This window comes from Stomoxys calcitrans, chromosome 3 (assembly GCF_963082655.1).
Source record: "Stomoxys calcitrans chromosome 3, idStoCalc2.1, whole genome shotgun sequence".
NCBI classification, from domain to species: Eukaryota; Metazoa; Arthropoda; class Insecta; order Diptera; family Muscidae; genus Stomoxys; species Stomoxys calcitrans.
This window is the reverse complement of record NC_081554.1, coordinates 39681334-39708555: the sequence shown is the minus strand read 5'-3', so window position 1 is coordinate 39708555 and position 27222 is coordinate 39681334. Positions and strand designations below refer to the sequence as shown.

Below are 27222 nucleotides of genomic sequence, written 5' to 3'. Positions count from 1 at the left end.
CCATGGTTAGTAAATAAGTCCTGTTTGGGGGTGTTTTTGGAGTCCCATATTGTCGTGATTGGTGTTTATATATATGTGGTAGGTTTTGGGGTGGGGCGCCCCCCCTAGGTACCCCATCCGAAATTTGGATACCAAATTATTGTTTGTAGATTACAATAAGAGAGCACGCAAAATTTCGTTTAACCGCACTACCCATCTCCGAGATCTGGCGTTTCTGAGAATTAGGGTAAGGGGGAGGGTCCGCTCCCCCTTCAGATATCAAAAAATATAATATAATGTGGATCATTATGCACCATGAGTAAAATTTCAAGAAAATCGGTACAGCCATTTCTGAGTCTATAAGGAACACACAAACAAACAACCGACAAACAAACACAAATTGATTTTTATATATAATATATTGAAGTTAAAATTACAATTTTTTTAGTGCTTCCCACAATAACTTAATCTCATATCTTTCTTCAGAGTGGCCGTGAAATGTTTCTTTTTAAGTACCCATATCACAGCCAGCTTTGAGGAGCGATATGATTTTTAATATACAACATAAAACCAACGAAACCAATGAAACTGCAGTGTATTTTATGTTAAATAATTTTATTTATATTTTTCTTCATCAAATAAGAGTATTCAAAATCCAACTACAAAAGTGAAGTTAATAAATATTAAAAAAAAAGTATTTAAAATTAAACCAAAATCCAAAGTTTAAAGTTTTGCTAGCCGTCGTCATGTGTCTCTTTAAGCTTCTTTTGTTTTGTCTTATTTTTAACTACCTTCGTCTAATTAGTGTTTGTTTAGAAAAATGTTATCGCAAACTATTGCTGATGATTGTTCAATAAATTGTTACTGCCCATTTATGGTTAACTATAATTTAAATCATTTCTTTTCGAATGCTCAGCATGAATTCGACGCAATTGCTTGTGGCACAGGGATGCTTCAAGCTGCCGGTTGTTTTATATTTTGCTGATTAAAGACCATCAATTAGTTTGCCTTAAAAGGTAAAAAGAAATTTTACTACATACAATAAATTGAGGAAATAACTTGGTGTGTTTATATTGGAAGACATTCAATGAAGACAATTTCGCATTCTCAGTGTAAGTGAACTTGGATTGTTGGTTTTTGAGTAACCTCTTCCACAAGGTTATAGATGTAGTTTTAATATGTAATCATATAATAAGAAGAAACAACAAGTAAAAGCGTGTTAAGTTCGGCCGGGCCGAATCTCATATACCCTTATTTGCCTATAAAGAGATACTGGGTTCTTTGCCCAGTATCTCTTTATAGGCAAACAAAGGCACCGGTCCCGAACGTAAAATAAGTGCCTTGTTACGCGTGCCACAGGTCATGCAAGTCAAGCTCTTGCATTTTGGGCAAATAAAAGTTGGGTATCATCTCAAGGTAGAACTAACCATTCGCAGTTATGTTACGATTCGCATGATGAAGTACGATCCAATGATGCCACCAGCCCATAAACCGCACCAAACTGTGACATTTTCTGAATGCATTGGTAGCCCTTGCAATGCTACTGGCTGATCTTCACTGCAAAATTGACAATTCTACTTGTTTACGTAACCATTGAGGCAAAAAATCATCTTCGTCGCTGAAGAAGAAGAAGTTCGCGATGAACTTTCTTAACAGAGCTAGCTTTGTTCGTTTGTAAGACTATTCAAACCAAACTGAATATGTTTGACAGTGAAACAAAATATGAAACGTGCGTGAGCTACGTAAACCAGTGTTCCCAAAAAGGTTATAGCTAAAAAATCACCATTCACATCAATAAGAAGTATCTGTGCAAAACTTAAAGTGGATATCTTCATTCACTTGAATGGTATTGTGGCGGAAGGACAAACATGGCTAGACCAACTTGCAATGCAAAATGATCAATAATACATACTTAATAAGGCGCAGATCAATATTTTGAGGAGAAACGAGATTGTACATGCCACCGTAGCGCAGATCGGATTGGGCTATTAAAAGGAGGCCTGTTATCATTGAGCTTAAATTTGAATCGGACTGCACTCATTGATATGTGAGAAATTTGCTCCTATTCCTTCATGGAATTTTCATAAACAAATTTGCATTTGCATGGTGATGTATTTTAGAAAGTTTATCTATACACGCAAAAAAATAAATCGTTTGGCAAATTTTTACGACAAACAAAATACTTTTCTCACAAGGTTTTACTTTTATTGTAACCGCGTAACTTTTCGATTCAAGATATCAATCATATCATATCAACTGGAGAAAGAGGGTGAGCATTTGAGCGAATAGGCAAGTGACAAAAAATACTCACTCTATTCCACACTACTTTGTAGTTACACAAGAAAATAATCCCAAGCAGACTCATAGGCTTGTAAATAATTGCAATTGTGTGCTCGTCACTAGTATAGACACATTCTCACACAAAACATTTTTTTTATTTTATATTTTGACTGAGCAAAGAGCAGTCAGTTTATTGAGCAGCTCGGACGAATGTTGATGTTAATCTCGGAAAGTGACAATTTTTTAAGTTTCGGTGCAAAAATGCTGGTATTTCCAATGACAAAAATCGTTAGAGTATCACACAAATGGCTGCCAGGCACATACATCGTTTGGTATCATTTACGCGATAAAGAAATATTCATCATAAAGTAGGTATTCAAATGTGCGAAAACAACAACTCCCATAACTAATTTTTATACCCACCACCTAAGGATGGGGGTATATTCTTTTTGATATTCCGATTGCAACACATCGAAATCTCCATTTCCGACCCTATTACTGTCATATAGACCTATCTCTCGATTTAAGGTCTTGGCCTCATAAAAAGCATATCTATAATACGATTTCGCTAAAATTTGATATAAGTAACTTATGTCAGGCTTTTCAACATCAGATCGGTCAATATTTGGATATAACTACCAAAATGCCCAATATTTTGGTGCAAATCGGACAATATTTGGATATAGCTGTTATGGGGGCATAAATTATGCATTTTTCACCGGACTATGACGAAAGGTGGTTTACATATAATTCCGAGGTGGTGGATATCCAAAGTTCGGCCCGGCCGAACTTAACGCCTTTTTACTTGTTTGATTTATTTCTAGCATAATGATACAGCAGATTAAAATACAAAATCATAATGGAAGAAATGGAGGCCGTTCTGGTCTCTCTCTCAAAAACGGCAAATCAGCCAGCCATGATAATATACCTGCTGAACTGTTGCGGTATGGATCGCCCCAATAATCGGGGAGGAAGAAGGGGATCTGGATCACAATCCCAAAGAAAGGTGACTTCACCCAGTGTAATAACTGGAGGGAGATTACATTGCTAAACGCAATAAATAATGTGATGACAAGTCTCCTTATGCAGCGTATTTCGCTTGCACTTGAGAGCATTTTGAGGAAACAACAGACAGGTTTTCGGCCAGGACGTTCTTGTGCCGACCACATTACCTCCCTGCGCATAATCGTTGAAACGTCTGTAAATGGGCCATATCGGTCCATGTTTTGATATAGCTGCCACATAAACCGATCTTTGATCTTGACTTCTTGAATCACTAGAGGGCAGTATTCTTATCCGATTTGGCTGCGTTGTTTTGATATGATTTCCAACAACTGTGTTAATTTTGGTTCAAATCGGTCCATAACCTGATATAGCTGTCATATAAACAAATCTGGGGTCTTGACTTCTTCAGCATCTAGAGGGCGCAATTCCTATCCGATTTGGCTGAAATTTTGCCTGAGGTGTTTAGTTATGATTTTCAACAACTATGCTAAGTATGATTCTAATCGGTCATTTACCTGATATAGCTGTCATATAAACCGATCTTGAATCTTCACTTCTTGAGCCTCTATAGAGCGTAATTCTTATCGGATTAGGCTGAATTTTTGTACAACGACTTCTCTCATGACCTTCAACATACGTGCCAATTATGGTCTGAATCGGTCTATAGCATGATACAGCTTCCATATGAACCAATCTCCCTATTTTACTTCTTGAGCCCCTGAAGGGCGCAATTTTTATTCGAATGGGCTGACATTTTAACAACGACTTCTACTATGGTCTCCAACATTCGGTTCAATTATGATCCGAATCGGACGATAACTTGATATTATGGCTCCAATATCATAGCAATTCTTTCCTTTTATCATATGTTTGCCTTAAAAGAGATACCAGGAAAAGAACTCGACAAATGTGATCCATGGTGGAGGATATATAAGATTCGACCCAGCCGAACTTAGCACGCTTTTACTTGTTAATTTCATTTGATTCCGTATTAGAAGCAACTAATGAAGAGGCAAAAAAAAATCCAAATTTAGCCCATGAACATTCCATTAAGGAACAGGGTCAAACTTCTCACATATCAATGAGTGCAGTCCGATTCAAGTTTTTAAGTTTAATGATAAGGGGCCTCCTTTTTATAGCCGAGTCCGAACGGCGTGCCGCAGTGCGACACCTCTTTGGAGAGAAGTTTTACATGGCATAGTACCTCACAAATGTTGTCAGCATAAGAAGGGGAAAACCATCGCTGAAAATTTTTTCTGATGGTCTCGCCAGTATTCAAACCCAGGCGTTCAGTGTCATAGGCGGACATGCTAACCTCTGCGCTACCGTGGCCTACGGCGGATGCTGGACACCCTATGGTATTAACGACTTCCTCGGAAACATCGACTACACGGATGATATATGCCCCTTTGTTCATCGCTTCGAGCACATATAGGCGAAACTAGAACGATTAAATGAAAATGCTGCCAAAGAGGGCCTGAAGATAAACATAGCAAAGACGAAATTGATGAGGATAGGAACATCACATTTGACACCGCTCACTATAAACGACCATATTATTAAAGACGTTGACAACTTTTCCTATCTTGGCAGCAAAATAACATACGCGTACTTATCAACAAGGCTGGAGGCGCCTTTCTTAAACTCAACAAAGTTTGGAGATGCAGGGACATCTCACGTAATACAAAAGTCAAGATCTTCAACAGTAGTGTGATATTTATTTTATTATAGTTGTAGAACTTGGAACTGGACACAAGCGACTACCCGCGTCCAAGTATTCATAAATCGCTGCCTGCGACAAATACTTTGGATTTTCTGGTCAAACGGTATTTCAAATGAAGAATTGCAAATGAGAACAAACACTTCCCCTGTCGTTGTAAAAATCCGGAAGAGGAAATGGAGGAATGGGTTTGGTCATATCCTACACCGACCGCGCTATGATATGGCGAGAAATGATTGGAACCCGAACGGATACCGAAGGAGGGGTTAGCCCGAAAGGAAAGTTGGAATCAACCCATATATCGTGGGGTCAAGCCAAAGTTTTGGCCAACGAAAGAGTTCGATGTATCATTGCATCGAAATAAATCAATATAGACTCAGAAAGATTTTCAATTACCAACTGAGATCTGCTTATAATTCGTTAAAATTTGAGTTTGAAATATAATACAACATTAAATTGAACTTGGCATCCTTTTCAAGTGCAAATCCATAAATAAAGAAAAATTAGTTGAAAACCCGAATAACATGTTGTATATATCAAGAATGAAAAAAAAAAACTTAATATTTGTTACAAATTCTTACTTTTTTGTCGTAAACAAAGTCGAACGAAAATTTCTTTTATATCAAACGAATTATTTTTTTGAGTGTATACATATTCAATCGTTTACCGGCGTGTACCTTTATTCATTAAGGCAACCAAAATTCGTTCACAGACATGGTGTTCAAATTTGACATACATGATTCTCTTCAAGTACAACAATTTTGTATGAATTGAAAATGTAAAAATATAGGTTAAATGAAAGTCAATTTAAACTGGTCTTAAGTTTGTGCTTGGCTTCCCGACCGACCAAAACGGTTACGCAAGCTGCCCAGTGACGAATGCACAACATTGTTCGAAAACAATCGTTTAAGCAGAGCGGACATGGAAATGACATCATTCATTTGTTTGTAGTGAACATGGCTTTAAATTGACAATCCTTTCAGGCTTAGGATTTCTGGTCATGTCCAAAAATATTCCATGCATGATGTCATCAATTCCAGTTTGATTGAATATTGCGTTTTTGCGTGCAATGGCCAATTGTTTGATTGAAGTTCAATAATACTTTAAGTGGCAGTGGCAACCATTTCGTTAAGGTCATCGCTATTCCTGTGTTGGCGTTACTTTTCGATTTTGTTTTTGCCAAACTTTTAAGACTTTATAAAGTTATTCTTTGCTTATATGGCATGTTCTTTAAGTAAAATTCTCTTCTTTTTTTTTTGTTCAATTGGCTGGGCTATTTATGTGCCCAAAGCCTAGGTGTACGTTTGTCTGCTTGATGAATTTATTTACTTTTGATCATTCCATTTGTGGTAAAATGGTTTTATTTGTGAGATCGTTGCTTCTTAATATTCTTCCGTTTCCCATTGCCCACTGAAGTGGGGGGATAAATTGTTGTAGTTCTGCGTTCTATGTAATTATCTGCGATTCTCATAAGCGTTAATGAAGTTGTTTGTGAATTTCCAATTTGGAGCACAGTCAAAACGCCTTTTTCGAAAATTAATGATCTGAAATTGAAAAAAAGAGGGAGAATGGTCATCATCTACGAAATTATTATACGCAAAAAAAAAAATTTGCTAAACATAACAATTCTGGAATAGAAGAACACAAACACTTTTGGGAAGATTTTTTGAACTCTGTCAGTGTTTTGTGGGAAATTTAAATTTATTAAATTGACAAATTTGTCGTCATGTTAGATAATAGATTTTAATTACACTATGCAACCACCACCGGAGCGAGACAGCTACTCACGCTCTGATGGAGAAAATCAGCAAGGACAAGATTAATTCAGAGGCCAGGAGGCCACCGTATCGCTAAACGCTTGTGTTCGAATCCTGACAGGTATATCAGAAAAATTTTCAGCGGTGCTATCCCGTCCTAATGCTGGCGACAATTGTGAGGTGCTTTGCCAAGTAAAAACTTCTACCCAAAAAGGTGTCGCACTGCGGCACGCCGTTCGGACTCGCCTATAAAAAGTAGGTTCCTTATCATTGAGTTTAAAATTGAATCGGACAGGAGAGATTTGTGAGAAGTTTGCCCAAGTTCTTTAATGGAATGTTCATGGGCAAATTTTCATTAGCAATTCAGGGGCCATGGACGACCCGGAACAAAGTTTCTGGACTTAACCATATCAACTACCAATTCTATGCTAAGACTGGTACTCAGTCTGCGTTATTTGTCATAAAAATTTTAATGTATATAGGTCGTACAACAGTAATGAGGCAGAGAGACTTTATCTGCCTTTCGACTCTCCGACACTGCCATCCACGTCGGAGCTGCAACGGTTGGTGAGGAAAGCAAAACAGGCAGAAAATGAGGTTCTAATAGGGTTCGAACGCGAATGCGAACTCTCACCACATTTCGTGGGGTGATAGCAACATGAATAAGCGAGGCCAAGCCCTTGCAGAATTCTTGAATACTAACGACCTGAAAACACTTATAGCCTGTTAGTCGATGTCGAACGGTTGCTTTTCGATCGTCTGGACTTCTTTTTTCGCTCTTTATTCGTCTATATAGAAGGTTTTTAGTATTTATTTTTGATTCATTTTTTTACTCTTTTGACTTTGACATCGATAGTCGATCTAGCCATGTCCGTCCGTCTGTCTGTCGAAAGCACGCTAACTTTCGAAGAAGTAAAGCTAGCAGCTTGAAATTTTGCAAGAATACTTCTTTTTAGTGAAGGTCGGTTGGGATTGTAAATGGGCCATATCGGTCCATGTTTTGATATAGCTGCCGGCATGACGTGTTTCGGTATGACTTTCAACAACTGTACTAAGTATGGTGCAAATCGGTCCATAACCTGATATAGCAATTCCTATCTGATTTGGTTGAAATTTGGCATGACGTTTTTTTTATGACTTCCAACAACTGTACTAAGTATGGTTCAAATCTGTCCATAACCTGATATAGCTGTCATATAAACCGATCAGGGATCTTAACTTCTTGAACCTCAGCCGATTTGGCTGAAATTTTGTACAACGGTTTCTCCCATGACCTTCAACATACGTGTCAAATAAGGTCTGAATCGGTCTATAGCCTGAAACAGCATCGGTCTATAGCCTGAAACAGCACAACAGAGATACTGGGAAAATAACTCGACAAATTTGATCCATTGTGGAGGATATAAAAGATTCGGTCCGGCCGAACTTAGCATGCTTTTACTTGTTTTAATTAATTTAATAGAGACACTTAGTACATTGCAGAAGTACTCATTGAGTTATTTCATCATAAAAAGAATGATGTCGGTAGGCTAGAGGATGCGTGCAAGACTACCAAACATGAGATCATGAGTTCAATACTTTGCGGCACAAAAATTATTAAATTTTTTTTTAAGGGTAATAGTAGATAGTGACAGAGGAAATCCCGAGAGTTGCAGTAAAACGAACGAGATAAAGCAGCGCGAGCCGAACAAAGAAACCGAAAAGACCACCAACCACCACCCGAAGCAAAGCCCATGCGTTGGTTAGTTAGATGGTTTTTTGCTTTGCTTAAGGACATATTGTTGTTGTTGTTGTTATATGTTGACTTGCAAAGAGTGCCTTTCAACAACAAATTTGTACTTTGGGTCGTTGAGATAAAAAATAAATTGTTGCAGGAAAATTAACAACTTTCGTAGTTGTTTTTCGACCAAAGTTGTTGTTTTTCACAGTTGTGTACCAACATTAATAAGCGGGGCCAAGGCCTGGCAGATTCTAACGACTATACTAACTCACGACCTGATAACACTTAATATTGGTAATAACGCTGTCTTTGTTAATAGGATTAGGTAGGATTAGGGTTTTAGATGTGACAATATGTTCGGAATATCGGGTGGATGAGGTTCAGGCTTGGAGGGTCCCACCCAAGGAGCATTCCTTCTCTGACCAACGTTACATCAGGTTTAGAATAGAACGGCCAGCACTAAATCCTTTCGGATTTCCGTAATAAGTTAAAAAACAACTGACCAAAATTTGGAAGACTGATCAAAAGAAGACTTGGAAGCGGAAATTTACTGGAGTGTGTACAACACACAGTTCAAGGAATACAGTAAGATTGCCAAAGCGGCAAAATGTGACTCCTGGAAGCTTTTCGGCGAACAGGTCGATAGCGTTAAAGACTCTGCCACGATGAAAAAGTTTCTCTCAAAAACCCATGTCCAAACTGAAACTTTAGTAGAGGATATGGGAGTGAGAGCAGAGACGACGGAGGACATTTTGGGGCTTTTGATGAAAACTAATTTTCCACAGGATACGACGGGACTCACGGAGACACCAGAAACTTGGAATAAGTTGATCGAAGGCTTACCATAACGGAATTAATCACTGTTTTCCCCTTGGCTTTGCACTAGGGCATGCTAACACTAGCGAGTCATTCAGGGCCTTCGTGATCCGCTTGACCACTGTGTCTATATTCACCATAGTTTCCACTTCCATTTCTGGTTCAGAAGGGATAGATGTGCAGAATTTATGCCGAAATTTATCCCAATCCGCCTTTCTTCTGTATAGCCGAGGGACCACTTCTGCAGTACTTTCTCCAAGCCTGAAACTAATATAAATGATCAGAGAAGCTGTGGTCATCCAACACATCCCAGTCGCAAATTCTTCCACTTATATCTTCCGATACAAAGATAATATCTAGTACCTCCCGCCTGCTCCTGGTAATAAAGGTCGGTTTACTCCCTTTATTACAAATCGCCAGATTGCAACTTATAATATATTCAATAAGCAGCTGACCCCTTTCGTTGACATTTGAACTTCCCCACATTTGGTGATGTGCATTAGCATCACTTCCTACAAAGAGGCTTTTCTTCCCTATAGAAGCGGCTTCAACCAACGACTTAAGATTTTAAGGCGGCATCACTGAATCGTGTGTCATATATATGGAGGACAACCAGTAAGGGGACTTATTTATTTCAAGGCTAGCTACTACTAATTCTTCACTGCTTAGCGATGGAAGAAGAAAAACATTTAAACTACTCTTTGCAAGAACACAGGCTCTGGGGTCCATTCCCCGTACCCATGAGTATTTTAAATCCCGGAATTCTTGGGTGAATTTTGTAACCAATTTTGCTGAAATTTGGTGCAATGAGTTGTATTAGACCCTTACATATGGTAACGTTATATGGTTGAGATTGGACTTGATTAAGATATATCTGCCGATAAGACCAAAATTCTGTTTGACCGACTCAAAGAGTGAATTGTTTTGGACCTTAACGTCCGTTCCGAGTTTGGTCCAAATCGGACCATATTTCAACAAACATAGCTGCAATGGGTTCGTAAACGATACCGTATTCACCAGATTATGCCAAAAGGTGGTTAATATACAATATCAGTGATGGGCACACTACCACCATTAAAAAAAGACCAAACATGGGATTGTGTGAGTATCATCAAACATAAGCTGAATGAAGTTTTTTACACTGTACGTGTGCGACTGTTTGTTTTTCCTGTGTCCACGGACATAGGGATTTATGTCCAGATGTTTATGGGTTAAGCCTCTTAAATCCTCAATTTAACCAAGATTTGGCTGCAACTGTGCCCGTAAATTACACTTATTCCATTTAACACTTACACCAAATTTCGTTTTTATATTGTAGATCCATACGTAGATATCACAAAGTTGATGTCCTTAAAATGATTCAGATATAAACAGCGATTATTAGTGCAAATTTATAGGAGAATCAATGGTGGTGAGTATTCCATCTTCAGCGCTGATCGCTTTTAATTATACTCTACACCACTACTGTGGTACAGGGTATTATAATATAATTATTGAATTTGTTGGTAACACCCAAAAGGAAGAGAGATAGGCCTACTGATAAGTATACCGATCATCTCAGAATCACTTGTATTGGATGGGATATATATCCGATCGTCTTCAAATTTGGTATATATATATATATATTGGGTTGCCCAAAAAGTAATTGCGGATTTTTCATATAGTCGGCGTTGAAAAATTTTTTCATAGCTTGTGACTCTGTAATTGCATTCTTTCTTCTGTCAGTTATCAGCTGTTACTTTTAGCTTGCTTTAGAAAAAAAGTGTGTATATATATATATATATATATATATATATATATATATATATATATATATATATATATATATATATATATATATATATATATATATATATATATATATATATATATATATATATATATATATATATATATATATATATATATATATATATATATATATATATATATATATATATATATATATATATATATATATATATATATATATATATATATATATATATATATATATATATATAGGTGGGTTAAAATCGGTTAAGATTTTGATATAGCTTCCATATAAATGTTCGTCCGATTTGCAGTAATAATTTTGTAATTTTTTTGTTAACAGTTTTTCTCGAAATTTCATGGAAATCGGTTCAGACATATATATATATATATATATATCCATATCCCGATTTTAACTTCTGGAGTAAAAGCAAAAGCATTTATTGACCCATCTTGCCAAAATTTTGCAAAACGCTTTGCTCGACGACTGCCACTGTATCTGAGGAGTTTGCTCGAAATCGGTTCAGATATAGGTATAGCTCTCATATATATGTTCGTGCGATTTTTATTTTCATTTTGAGAAATATTGCAAAAAATTGGTCATTTGTTAACCCATTATGTCGAAATTTTGCAGGAACGATTTTCTTATGACTATCAACATTACTGGTGAATTTCATAGAAATCGTCCCATATTAAGATATAGCTGTCATATATGTATATCGCCAGATTTTCATCCCTAGAGCCACTGCAAGCGCATTCTTTGACCAATCTTGACAAAATTTTGCACAACGCTTTCCTTGACGACTATCACAATATCTGAGAAGTTTGCTCGAAATCGGTTTAGAATAAGATATAGCTCCCATATATATGTTCATCAGATTTTAGGTAATTTGCCATAATGTTGTCGTTTGTCAACCGTAGTTTTTACAGTTTGAACATATTTGCTCGCCGAGGTCCACCAAAATTGGTTCAGAATTGGATATAGGTCCCACATTGTACTTATAGGGTAGGTGTAGGGTATTATACAGTCAGCACCGCCCGACTTTGCCCTTCCTTGCTGTTTTTCATTTAAGACAATTTTTCAAAATTTTGTTTTCATTGAAACAAATTGGGAATATTATCTTTTCATTGCAAATCGAATCTTCGAAATTGTTTGCATCATTCCCCGCCCCCAGGTATTTGTTTGTGTGAATACAACGAGAGTTTATCTTAATCTCTATTTAAAAACAAAATAAAGCAAATCACACCATATTGGAGGTTTTAAATAAAACAAAGGATTTCTAATACCACTGTGGTCGCCTCTGCATTTGTTTATACAACCAAAAAAGTAAACACAAGTGCACTGTTAGCAACAGAGCCATCTACTACACCAAACAAACATGGTACCGTTAAACACCTCCACACACTGTCGTACACAGAGTAACTAACTTTAAACAACAGCTCCAATGGCGAAAGCTTTTCAGCAAAGCTTATGGTTAACAGACAACGACCAACACAGAACGAGCTCTAGCAAAATACCCAACAAGCGAAACCACCACGAAACAGTTTCCATTTAACAGCGCTAACGAACGGTTCAATTTCTGGCAAAAAAAAAGAAATCTTTTGAAAAACAAAACACAATTAAACGAAAATTTATAAAAACAAAACAAAGAAAAATAAAGCTAAGCACCAACAACAAAAAAAAAAAAAAACAAAGCAAAATTCCATAATATTATTAAACAAATATAAAACAACAAAAGTAAATATTTTCGCAATTTGGTTAGAAAGTATTTTAATGCGTGGCTTTAAGCGAAATCATACAAGTGAGGCAAAAGCCAACTAAAACCAAAAATACAACGACAATTCCGTAATTCCATTTTTGCCCTAAACTGAACTGCACTAACGAATTTTTCAAATTTAAACGAACGTTTTTTTTATATATTTTTCTTTTTTGACTGCGACTAACAAAAGAGAAAAGTAACATAAAAGCCCCACCTTGAAGAAAACAACAATAACATATGCAACATTATATGCAATTCTAAAATCCTTTGTTTAAACACAAAGGACCAAAGGACTGTAAAGAAACGCATAAGAATAAACGGCAGCAAAACGTGACAAACGTGGTCGGTCCCCTTTTTACGTCTGCAGTGCTCCATTTGCTGAAGTGTTCTTCTGTGGACTCTAAACCCCTAACAAAAAGGACACATAAAATTCACTCCCCTTGAGAGAAAACAAAAATTGAAAACATTTTACTATCAAAAGGACTTTTTTGTGTGAATAAAATTCATAAATCCCGCTACTCATTGCATTTGGAAAGGATACACCGAAGCGTAACACCCACACCACCACTATCTAAGTTTGCTGCCGAACGGACACTAGTCAACGATTAAATCGTAAGTACATACAACATAATTACTGCAGGTCACTGTCCCACCATAGCACTAGGAATGTGTAGCTATGCTTACCTTCAGCTATGACAAGGGTAGTTTAGGTTGCAGTCCTTAATGTTGAGTTTGCATGAATATTATAAAAGTTTTTATAGGGCTTATTATGACCATCCGCATAGTGCTGCAAAGAAGAGTTTAAAAGGAATTTCAACAGGGTCAATAATCTGGAAAAATTTTAATAAAGTAATAATAAACCAAAAACCAAGCGGTAGAAAGATACTCAAAAAATCTAAATATTTTTGAAAATTCTGCTTCAGTTAGGACAGAGGTATCCCAATGCAAATTTGGATAAAGTGGACGAATACAAAAAGTTAAAAAAAATCTTTAAAATTCACCCAAAAATATTTTTGAAAATGTTTGGGTGTGAGATTTCTGAGCCATTTTAGTTTTATCGAAAATGAAACAGCAGTAATTTTTTGCTAAAACAGCAAACATTTTCTGCTGCTTTCAAATGGTAAAATGTTGATTTTAGCCTAAAAATATCAAAAATTCTGCACACTAACTTTCAAAGGAGTAGAGATAGGCACTTGGAATTTTGCTCAAATACTTCTTATTAGTGTAGGTCGGTTGGGATTGTTAATGGGCCATATAGGGATTATAAATGGGTCATGTTTTGATATAGCTGTCATATAAACCGATCTGGGATTTTGAATTCTTGAGCAACTAGAGGGCGCAATTCTTCTCCGATTTGGTTGAGATTTTGAATAAAGTGTTTTGTTATGACTTTCAACAATTGCACTAAGTATGGTTCAAATCAGTCCTCAACCTGATTTGAGTGTAGCTGCCATATAAACCGATCTAGGATCTTGACTTCTTGAGCCTCTAAAGGGTGCAATTGATATCCGATTTGGCAGACATTTTAAGTAAAGTATTTTGTTTTGCAACAACTTGCCAAGTATGGTCTAAATCGGTTCATAACCTAATATACACCAAGAAAAATTAGTCTGCCGATATCAGCAAACATTGTCTGCTGATATTTAGTTAAAAGTTTTAAACTTTTGAATAAATCCATTAAAATTTTTTGAACTTCTAAACAACAATTGAGGTATTTGCTATATATAAAAAGAACAAAATTTTCAATTTTAGGCTTTAATTTTTGCTTTAAAAGTATAATTACAAAAGTAGTTGCTATTTTGTCTCTTTTTTTAAATTCCATCCAAAATTACCTAATTATACAAAGTTTGAAAAAATTTTAATTATAAGCTTGTAAAATTGTAAAGTAAGATGGAATAAAAAAATTTGGAATATTTATGACATTTTTGAACTTTTTTAACTTTTTAAAGTTTCAAAACAGCAGAAATTGTTTGCTGTAAATTACTGCTGTCCCATTTTCAGCAGACTTTCTGATGTTTCAACAAACATTTTTTGCAGTTTTTATTAACAAATTTCTATGAGTGTAGTTCCATATAAAGCGATCTTCTTTTATTTTCTTTTATTCTTATCCGATTTGGCTGAAATTTTGTACAACTGCTTCTCCCATGGCCTTCACCATCCGTGCCAAATAGAGTTTGAATCGGTCTATAGCCTGATACAGCTCCCATATAAGCCAATCTCCCGACTTTACTTCTTGAGCCCCTTAACAACTCAATTCTTATACAAATAGACTGAAATTTTACACAAGGACTTCTATTATGGTCTCCAGGGACTTAGCCAGGGGCGGTGGCTAGCGGACTCGAGCCCCCACCACAAAACTATTTTGTCTAAAGAAGCCTAGTAAAAAGGCGTTAAGTTCGGCCGGGCCGAACTTTGGATACCGACCACCTCTGGTATATATGTAAACCACCTTTCCGGTGAAAAATGCATAATTTATGCCCCCATAGCAGCTATATCGAAATATGTTCCTATTTGGGCCAAATTCAGCACGGACATTGAGTGGTCTAATAAGTACAAGTCATTGTTCAATTTTGCAGAACAAAATATTGGTAATTTTGGAAGCTATATTCAAATACAGACCTATCTGAAGCATATACGACACAAATGTCGAAAAGCCTAACATAAGTCACTGTGTCAAATTTCAGCGAAATCGGAAAATAAATGCGTCTTTTATGGGCCCAAGACCTTAGATCAAAAGATCGGTCTGTATGGCAGCTATATCCAAATCTGGACCGATCTGGGCATAACTCATTGACCCAAATTTCAGCAAAATCGGATAAAAAATATGGCTTTTATGAGCCTAAGAATTTAAATCCGCGGATCGGTCTATATGGGGGCTATATCAAGATACAGTCCGATATAGCACATCTTCAAACATAACCTGTTCATGGACAAAAAAAAGAATCTGTGCAAAGTTTCAGCTCAATATCTCTATATTTAAAGACTGTATCGTGATTGCAACAGACAAACGGACGTACAGCCGGACGGATCGTCTTAGATTTTTACGCTGATCAAGAATATATATACTTTATAGGGTCGGAACCTAACAAAGTGTTTATATTCTTGTTCGTCTTGACATTCTAGGTCGATTAAGCCACGTCCGTCTGTCTATCGAAAGAATGCAAACTTTCGAAGGAGTAAAGCTAGACACTTGAAATTTTGCACAAATATTATAATGAGTATTCTTCTGAGTATTCACGGCATTTCCAATAGCAGATTGGATAATTTAATGCTTGCAGCTGTTTCAGTCATAGCATATAGCTCAGGTACAATATCTCATGACTTTGAAAGTAGAAAAGATTGAAATGGTCGCATTAATCACATTTATTATGGGCAAACTAGTGATCATTGTGTTTAACATGGGCCGTCCACCAAACCACAATATCACATATACGGACCACTTCAGTTAACAGTTACCAATAGCTTGATTTAATCTTTGCGCAAAAATTAAATAACTCTGGAATATCAAAAGACAAATTTAGAACAAGTTTATAGTTAGAGTCTAACATATTGAAACTGGCTTCTCTAAGAAAACACCTTAAAGCCATTGAGGCGTTATATAAATCGAATAATATCTCACCTCATTTTCGAAGGGTGAGCATATATTGTAATTAGAGCATTTTTTCACTCTGAGTTATATTCTTGCTTCGGGCTAAAGAACAAGATTGCCGCTAAGTGTGGGATTGTTTAGCAAATATCAAACAAATGTGGAACTGGTTTGAATTTAATCTACAATACACGTACCATATAAAATATGATATCATAAGCGAGCACCTACCTGCCTGCCTCCAATAATATTTATATAAAAATACAGATATAAGTATATATGCATGTACACACGGTGGCGGCTTAGTTGTATCATTTTGTATCCCCATACTCTAATAGTAGAACAAGCATTTACAACTTTTTGTTTGTAATTAGAATTCAAGCTAATAAAAAAACAGCGAAAACATCATTTGAGCCGCAAACCATTAGACAGACATATATACATACGTATACAAATATTCAAATCATTGTCAGCCTTTTTTTTCTGGGGGAACATCCTTTTGAGGAATACTGTTTCTTGATGAAATACAAGAGAGTTATGGTTTTTAATTTTCACAAGTAACAAATGAAGATAGGTGAAGGTGATAAAGCTGACATATGTATACCCTATACATCAATTAACGTAACGAACTTTGTGTGACGAAGCTTTGTAGCAAAGGCTCATATGATACTAGATCACATTAGCCTCAAATATTATTTACATGGTAAACAAAGTGTTAAGCTTGTCTTTCTCCCAAGAAATCATATCGAAAGTTTGACTTGTGCTGAAACATATCGAAACGTATACCTATATATCATACTCGACATTGATTGAGGAGTATTTGATTTTACCCACTGTTTTCGTGTCATCAACACAGAATGAAAATAACATTTCTTTGAACAATTTAATATGGAAATGTATCAACATACAGACCAAAGTATTTTGTTTTTGTCTTAACTTTAAAGATTTAAGCCAGAAATGACTAAGTTAATTTATTGAATCCACAGGATACAAGCGGACTCACGGAGGCACCGGAATCTTGGAATAATCATGTTGATCGAAGGTTTATCATTACAGCATTTATGGTCAGTCACCCGGACCTGATGACCGGATTTCCGGCGTAACTACAGAAGAAGGCCACCGTAGCGCAGAGGTTAGCATGTCCGCCTATGACGCTGAACGCCTGGATTCGAATCCTGGCGAGACCATCAGAAAAAATTTTCAGCGGTGGTTATCCCCTCCTAATGCTGGCAACATTTGTAAGGTACTATGCCATGTAAAACTTCTCTCCAAAGAGGTGTCGCACTGCGGCACGCCGTTCGGACTCGGCTATAAAAAGGAGGTTTCTTATCATTGAGCTTAAACTTGAATCGGACTGCACACATTGATATGTGAAAAGTTTGCCCCCGTTTCTTAGTGGAATGTTCATGGGCAAAATTAGCATTAGCAACTACAGAAGAAGGTAGACTATCTAGCGCCCCACCAGGCCACTATTTTCACAGCGTGCCTAGGACTTGCATATACGCCGAAAGCCTGACAGGAGGCAAGGGTGGAATTTATGCCTGCAAGGCAAGTTATGCGACACCAAAGGCCTACAGACCTATAAGCCATACGTCCTTTCAATTCAAAACAATGGAACGTATTGTGGACACCATGGTAAAAAGAGAAGTACATCCAGCGAACAGCTCAAATACAAACAGCATGCTTATGTCAAGGGAAGGTCGGCAAAGACTGCCATGCACGAGGTTGTGCATAAAATAGAAGAATCCTCCTATGCCACAAGGTACACACTGGCGGTATGCATTGACATCAAATTGCAAATTTTGCCCATGAACATTCCACTAAGGAACAGGGGCAAACTGCATTGACATCGAGGGGGCTTTTAGTGCGGGCCGACACACTGATCCAATGCTAAGACCAGTACCGGGTGGACCCGGTCATCAGAGCCTGGATAAAGCATATGCTAAGGGACAGGTGGATGAATTGTGTGTCTCATGACAAAAATATAAGGAAGAAAGTGGCATAAGGCACGCCCCTACTATGGGTGACCACCATAAATAACCTATTACGGATGCTGACTGAGGAGAGATTTAAATCCGTATGCTACGCAGACGATATTATAATATTTCTAAGGGGGTAGGGATCCGAACCAGCTATGCAGAAGGGCCGAAAGGCTCTTGCATATGTAATATGACTGGGCTAGACCCAGAGGTCGCAATCTTAACCCAGGTAAGACTGAAATATTCCTGTTCACGAGGAAGACGAAGGTGGGCAAATTTAACGCATCGCGTTTATTCAATAAAAAGATTTCGATATTTGACAAGGTCAAATTCTTAGTCTTACTTAATGGTGATCTTGGACAGGAAACTGAATTGGAAGTGTCACATTCAGGAGCGTACTGAGAATGCTCACAGATGTTGGGCACTACGCCGTAGGCTCGTAATGGGACCTCATTCCGAGGATAGACAACTGGCTCTACAGGAGCGTGATTAGACCAATACTTACTTACGGCTCTGTAGTTTGGTGGACTGCGATGGAGAAAAAGTGCAGCGATAGGATTGTACAACCGGCTCAGAGAACATGTTGTCTTGACATAGGCGGAGAGATGAGGACCACGCCCACAAGGATACCATAGATTATTCTAGATATCCGAACCATAGACATTCAGATTTAGTGTGAGGCAGCCATTGCGGCTATGAGGCTTAAGGCGATGGGAAAATGGATAGAGGAAAGGAGCTGGTCATATCATCGCGGTATAATCGAGGCGACGATAGGAACTCTGTAAGAAATGGAAAAGGTTTTCGATCGGATACCTGAGACAACACTTGAGGTCGAGTGCGAGGCACTGCTGCCAGCGGCACAAACTTGGTTTGACAAAACCCAATCATTGCCATCTGGAAGATCATGTTACATGGATGGATTAAAGCTAGAGGAAAGAGTGGGACTGGGGGTCTATATTGAGAACCCAGGGACTGAGATCTGTTTTAGACTGCCTGACCTTAATACGGTCCGACAGGCGGAGATCCGGGCGATCACGGAATGCGTGAGGTGAAAAAACCAGTTCAAATACTCGAAAGCGGTTAAAATGGAAATTGTACAAATTCCAAGGACATTCTATATCAAAAACATGATAGGCTCTTGTGTGGAAAACGATAATGTGTTGGTGTATTTACAGCGGTCAAAAAAAGTATTCATCATTAGCAAAATTGATAATAAATTCACTTATTTTGGGTAATTGAAGAAAATTTAAAGTAAACAAATAATGCAGTTTTATGCAATAGTTTATTTTTCGTAATATGTTTTAAAATAAATTCAAAAAATAAATTTAATTAGCGCAAAAAATGCAATTTTATATAATAACACCAAAAACAGAACAAAAAAAGTATTCATCATTGATGTGCTATCATCAAAGTCAAATTCAAATATTATTTGGGAATCCCCCTTTTCTGTTTTATTTAGTAAAGGAGGCTTTGCCCTTGACAGCAAATATTTAATTTCATTTAAAATATAGTTTTTGTCAAAATGGGTCATAAGCAAAACGAGGTTTCTGATGAGGTAAAAGTTTTGATAATAAAACACCACAGGAATGGTTTAACTCAAAAAACTATCAGTGAAATATTAAATAGACCACGATCTACTATACAATCCATCATCAGAAAGTGGACAGAAACGAAAACTGCTGACAATAAACCAAGATCTGGTCGACCAAAAGCACTTTCAGTTGGAGATGTGCGTTGGCTAGTGCGACAAGTTCAGAAAACTCCGAAGACAAATGCGACCATTCTTCGTAAAAACACTATGGAATATTTAGGGAAGGAAGTTACTACACAAACAATTCGAAATACACTCAAAAGGCATAGTTACAGAGGAAGAACTGCACGTAAGAAGCCCTTTATAAATAAAATAAACCGAGTGAAAAGGCTAAACTTCGCAAAAATGTATGTAAAACAGCCCAAATCATTTTGGAAAACAGTCATTTTTGCAGACGAGAGCAAGTTTAATCTTTTTGGGTGCGATGGAAAGGTCATAGTGTACAGAAAACCAAATACAGAGCTTGTAGAACGAAACACAGTTGCTACTGTAAAACATGGTGGAGGTGGTTTAATGGTTTGGGGGTGTATGGCGGCTTCAGGAGCGGGAAATCTTGAAATTATTAATGGAGTAATGGATCATAAGTATTACATTGACATTTTAAAGAGGAATTTAAAAGATAGTGCTGTAAAACTTGGGCTTGGTAATAACTTTCATTATTATCAAGATAATGACCCCAAACATTCTGCTTTAAATACCAAGATGTGGATGCTGTATAACTGCCCCAAAGTCACTAAAACTCCTCCTCAAAGTCCCGACTTGAACCCAATTGAACATCTTTGGGAACATCTCGAACGCAAATTGAGAACGCGCAATTTTTCGAGCAAGAGTCAAATGCAACAGGTGATAATGGAGGAATGGACTAATATAGACCAAAATAAAACCGCTAAATTAGTCCAATCGATGTCAAACCGTTTAAAAGAAGTTATAAGACGCGGTGGTCGAATAACAAAGTATTAATTTTTTTAAACTATGTTATTTATTTTTTTGTTTTTTTGCAATGATGAATACTTTTTTTGTTTAATTTTTTGTGTTCAGCTGTAAAATGGCCCTTTTTGTTCCAATAAATACTATTTTTTTCTTTAAAAACAATGAAATTGTGTACATATATATCACACAAGCACTACTGCATCATTAGTTTAATATGTTTTTATTCCAATTGTCTTTTGTAGACTTATTAAAAAAAAAACATTGAATGATGAATACTTTTTTTGACCGCTGTATACTCCGAAAGCCTGGCAGGAGGCAAGGGTGGAATTTATGCCGGCAAGGCAAGTTATGCGATACCAAAGGCCTACAGACCTATAAGCCATACGTCCTTTCAACTCAAAACCATGGAACGTATTGTGGACACCATGGTAAAAAGAGAAGTACATCCAGCGAACAGCTTAGATACAAACAGCATGCTTATGTCAAGGGAAGGTCGGCAAAGACTGCCATGCACGAGGTTGTGCATAAAATAGGAGAATCCTCCTATGCCACAAGGTACACACTGGCGGTATGCATTGACATCGAGGGGGCTTTTAGTGCGGAGCGACACACTGATCCAATCCTTAGACCAGTACCGGTTGGACCCGGATAAACCATATGCTTAGGAACCGTTGGATAAATTGTGTGTTCCATGACAAAAATATAAGGGAGAAAGTAGCATAAGGCACGCCACCCCTATGGGTGACCACCATAAATAACCTATTACGGATGTGACTGAGGAGGGATTTGAACCCGTATGCTTCGCAGACGATGTTATAATACTTCTAAGGGGTAAGGATCCGAACCAGCTATGCAAAAGGGCCGAAAGGGTCTTGCATATGTCATATGACTGGGCTAGACCCAGAGGTCGCAATATTAACCCAGAGAAGACTGATCACGAGGAAGACGAAGGTGGGCCAATTTAACGCATCACCTTTATTCAATAAAAAGCTTTCGATATTTAACAAGGTCAAATACTTAGGTATGATCTTGGACAGGAAACTGAATTGGAAGTGTCACATTCAGGAGTGTACTGAGAATGCTCACAGATGTTGGGCACTTTGTAGACGGGTCGTATGCTCGAAATGGGGCCTCAATCCGAGGATAGACAACTGGCTCTACAGGAGCGTGATTAGACCAATACTTACTTAAAGCGCAACAATAGGATTATACAACAGGCTTAGAGAACATGTTGTCTTGGCATAGGCGGAGCGATGAGGACCACGCCCACAAGGACACTATAGATTATTCTCGATATCCGAACCATAGACATACAGATTTAGTGTGAGGCAGCCACTGCGGCTATGAGGCTTAAGGCGATGGGACAATGGATAGAGGATATCATCGCGGTATAATCGTGGCAACGATAGGAAACCTGTAAGTAATGGAAAAGGTTTCCGATCGGATACCTGAGACGACACTTGAGGTCGTGTGCGAGGCAGTGCTGCCAGCGGCACAGACTTGGTTTGCCATCTGGAAGATCATGTTACATGGATGGATCAAAGCTAGAGCACAGAGTGGACCTGGGGGTCTACATTGAGAACCCAGGGACTGAGATCTGTTTTAGACTGCCTGACCATAATACGGTCCGGCAGGCGGAGATCCGGGCGATCACGGAATGCGTGAGGTGAAAAAACCAGTTCAAATACTCAAAAGCGGTTAAAATGGAAATTGTACAAATTCTAAAGACATCCTACATCAAAAACATGATAGACTCTTGTATGGAAAACGATGATGTGTTGGTGTATTTACATGAAAACTACTTCTGGGAGTCAATGGATATGGAATCAATTGCTGAATACAAAGAATTGAGGTTGGTCACGGTGTAACATTATTTTTTGGAATTATTAACATAAATAATTGATATAAAATTAGATTAAAATTATTTTCAATGGTTTTTTTTTTGGTTCATAAGGGGATGGAATTATCAATAACGGTTTGGCATTAAAATCAATAACGGTATGGTGCTAAAACCAACTACATATTGGTATTAAAATCAATACCAGTTTGGTAATAAGGCTAGTACCAAACAGTACTAATCTTTTTATTTTTCATCCATACCATCCGGTATTGTTTGTGAATCTTATGGTGTTGCTTTGCTATCAATACAGTATGGTACTGAAATGACCACGTTTGGTATCAACTTTTCCCTGGGTGTAGTGAGCATATAATTCTTTAGCGCCATAGGAAGTACATTATTTCCCAAATTGAGTTAATATCAACTATTTTTGAGATTCAAATTTTTTTTAGTGTATGATATTCAATCTCTGCTTATTCATTAATTAATACAAAATTATGTAACTCTAAAAAACAACCCTATACACTTCCTCGCGTTTAATGGGTTAGCTTTCCGTTTCCAGTCTGTCTGGGCTTTACGCTGCTGGCTTTTTTTTTTCATTTGTTTAAACTTCCTTTTGTATACCAAAACACAATTCCATGAACAACTTTCCTGACGGCCTTAACAAAATTTCCTATAAATTATAGTTGTATGCGTGTCTGTTGTTGTTTGCTAGTAAATTCTTTTTTCAAACAACGGATGTGTGTGTGCGTACGTTCACACAATGATATTAACTTGATTGCTCTTTGTGTGTGTGTGTGTGTGTGTATGATTGTGTTCGAGTCGCGTGTTTATCCTGTGGCTTTAGTAATTGTTTGTCTCAATAGTTGCTCCTTTCTTGTTTTCTTTGTGATTGTGCTTGTTGTTTCCTCATTCAACTCCTTCAGACTCTCTACTACCACTGCGGTTCATTGACATATAAACACTTAATGGAATAGATTTCGTTATGAATAATTTAGCAAAATCGTTTTTTTCTTCTATTTTATAACCGATTTCTAAAATTTATTACCTCATCTACAATATTGCTGGTATTCTATTTTGTTCTTGCTATCGTTCTCAAGGGTAAATATTTTCAAAGTCACATTGACATTTTTATGAGCTCAAATTTATCGTTTGGCTTAAGTTGTTCATAGAGGATTATCAAGAGGATAATCGTTTTCAATTTGAATGAGAACATTCTACTGCCAAGCAGGTGAAATTAAAAGTATTGAGAAGAATTGACAAAACAAAGATAGCAAGTATCTGAAAGTTGTATAGGCTTTGAATTTGTATGTAAATTGGTTGGTTTCGAACAGAATAAGCTCGGTAATAAGTGAACTATTGCAGATTTAAACAAGAGTTTCTTCTATACCCTATTTACAGAACAGAACTTTATCGCCTACATTTTGGTTTAGGTATATTTTAACCAATTTCTAGGAACACATAAAACAAACCCACTTAAAATCCCCTAGTAGTTGAGTTTCTGAATTTCACTTCTCCTCTGGCAAAGCCCAAAACCAGTTGAGTGTTGCAATTGACAAACTAATTTTTTTATGCTGCCTACAATTGTCAAAGTGTCGTTGCACTAACTTGAGCTCACGTTGCAACATAGACTGCGAGCAAAAATACAAGTAGACACTTGCGCTGGCTTAAGCAGAATGGCAATATTTAACTTTTTATCTGATTGACATCTTGCCCACAAACATTTCAGTTGAAAAAAAAAAACTTAAATTCTATGAACCAGACTACTGACGGTTATCATCATCGTCATGATTTCATTATATAGGGTGATTTTTTTGAGGTTAGGATTTTCATGCATTAGTATTTGACAGATCACGTGGGATTTCAGACATGGTGTCAAAGAGAAAGATGCTCAGTATGCTTTGACATTTCATCATGAATAGACTTACTAACGAGCAACGCTTGCAAATCATTGAATTTTATTACCAAAATCAGTGTTCGGTTCGAAATGTGTTCATTCACCGTAATGTTGCGTCCAACAGCATCTTTGAAAAAATACGGTCCAATGATTCCACCAGCGTACAAACCACACCAAACAGTGCATTTTTCGGGATGCATGGGCAGTTCTTGAACGGCTTCTGGTTGCTCTTCACTCCAAATGCGGCAATTTTGCTTATTTACGTAGCCATTCAACCAGAAATGAGCCTCATCGCTGAACAAAATTTGTCAAAATTTGAACACATTTCGAACCGAACACTGATTTTGGTAATAAAATTCAATGATTTGCAAGCGTTGCTCGTTAGTAAGTCTATTCATGATGAAATGTCAAAGCATACTGAGCATCTTTCTCTTTGACACCATGTCTGAAATCCCACGTGATCTGTCAAATACTAATGCATGAAAATCCTAACCTCAAAAAAATCACCCTTTATGAGGTGAAAATGGTCGCACTGTGTATTCCAAAAGATATGCATTATTATGGGTTAAGATGCATCTCAACTAAGGTCAAAATATGTAAAAAAATTCAAAATTTTTATAATCTCCACCATAGGATGGGATTAGCATACTAATTTCGTGATTCTTTTTGAGACTTCTCGAAATATTCGTCTAAGTCGATCTGGCCATGTCCGTCCGTCCGTCTGTCGAAAGCACGCTAACTTTCAAAGGAGTAAAGCTAGCCGCTTGAACTTTTGCACAAATACTTCTTATTAGTGTTGGTCGGTTGCGATTGTACATAGGCCATATCGGTCCACGTTTTGATAAACCAGCATATAAACCAATCTTGGATCTTGATTTCTTGAACCACTAGAGCGCACAATTCTTATGCGATTTGCCTGAAATTCTGATTGAGGTCTATTGTTATGATTTCCAATAACTGTGCTAAGTATGGCTGAAATTGGTCCATAACCTGATATAGGCCTCATATAAACCGATCTGGGGTCTTGGCTACTAGAGCCTCTAGATAACGTAATTCCCATCCGATTTGGCTGAATTTTTGCATGACGTGTTTGGTTATGACTTCCAATAACTGTGCTGAGTATGGTTAAAACCGGATATAGCACGGTCTATAACCTGATATAGCTGTGATATCGGCCGAACTTTGTTTGTCCCTATATATAAATTTTACACACTCCACCATAGAATGGAGGTATACTAATTTTGTCATTTCGTTTGTTAAAGATCGAAATATTAATCACGGACCCATAAAGTATATATATTCTTGATAGTCATAACATTTTAAGTCGATCGTCATAACATTTTAAGCGATTCAGACACAACATGGCATAAATGTTGAAAATGATAATGGAAACCATCATTCAAACATGCAGTCAAATAGAATAAGAATAACAGAAGTCATTACCATCATAGTGAAGACTCTGTATAAATTTGGAAAAATTTTAAATTAATAAAACTGCCTCATATATCCCAATCTTCAGTTTTTATTAGTATATTTTGTATATTAAATACCGAATATAAATATTATGTGTTTAGGGACAAAACTTCAGTGACAAACAATACTTTACTTACTTTAATTGACTATGAACAGAAAATTTGTCCCATTAGCCGAACGTACAGTAGTGTTCCAAGCGTTTCGATCTTCTGCGGTCATTCTAAAATTTCTGACACCAAGTGTAGAGGTTTGTTCCACCACTTAATCTTTTCATCGTGCTTTTCGTCGTTCCGGGTTGTGTGTACCATTGTGATTGCATTCAAAAGACTTCATTGCTGGAGCTTCTTTATCCATTCTGACAACATGACCTAGCCAACCCAATTCTTGGTTTTTTGATATGTGCAACTATGCTATAATCGTCATATAGCTCGTGATTCATACGATTCAAACAATGCTTTCCCTTAAGGCAAAATTTCCCTGGACCCTACAATCTAGGCACAATTTCAGAGATTATTGCTATATCTTCCTCTTGTTTGTCTTTCTCCATTATAATTTTCTTTCTCACTACCACTGTACTTTACTTTCCAAACGGGGTTCCTGTGCGAAACTATGAGTGAATGAATAAAACCACTTGTGATTTGAAAGGAATTATGGAAAAACTTGCAAATTGCTCACACAAGAGACACTTTCATGTTCTGTTCTTGTGGCTTACATCGAGTTACGGGTGAGCAAATTGCCGTTTGAAATGATAGATTCAAAGGAAAGTCTCATCAAGTATACAAACAAACAAATTAAATTTCTTTCGTTCTTCCAATGCAGTGAAAGCAAATCATAATGAAACGCGGAAATATGTTAGGTATATTATAGGGGCAGAAGGCGCATCGTGAACGAGATGGGAAAACTTTGTAACAATTGTGGGAATTTTCGCAACCAACAAAACCATATAATGTAGGTAGATACATCAAGTTACTTTATTTACTGAAAAAATACTAATTTGAATATTTTAAAATTTTATGAACTAAATAATCATTCAATTACCTGTGGAAAAGATGTACGATATATGTAACTTATATAAAACTTTATCTTTCAACTTTTATAAAATTCAAATGAAATTTTTTCCAAATTGAATGAAACTTAATT

At 37.0% G+C, this 27222-nt stretch overlaps 1 protein-coding gene and 1 long non-coding RNA gene across 12 annotated transcripts in view; one reads left to right on the top strand and one right to left on the bottom strand.

Moving 5' to 3' along the window:
* Nucleotides 1–695: 695 nt before the first annotated feature.
* LOC106081664 (uncharacterized) overlaps nt 696–27222 on the bottom strand; it is a 124641-nt gene continuing 98114 nt past the window's right edge. Inside the window, exons 4-6 of one of the 2 annotated variants that reach the window (XR_009397508.1) lie at nt 13474–13576; nt 6314–6528; nt 696–987 (exon numbers count right to left, since the gene is read on the bottom strand). This is a non-coding gene — a long non-coding RNA (uncharacterized LOC106081664). Of the gene's footprint in view, nt 988–5704; nt 6529–13473; nt 13577–27222 lie in introns of those variants that run through there. The other variant, XR_009397507.1, reaches the window with a different exon arrangement.
* Nucleotides 12801–27222, top strand: part of LOC106081662 (uncharacterized) — an 89281-nt gene continuing 74859 nt past the window's right edge. For all 10 annotated transcript variants that reach the window (XM_013243794.2, XM_013243793.2, XM_013243801.2 and 7 more), the window contains exon 1: nt 12801–13401. The gene's annotated coding sequence lies outside the window, so the exon portion shown is untranslated. The remainder of the gene's footprint in view (nt 13402–27222) is intronic.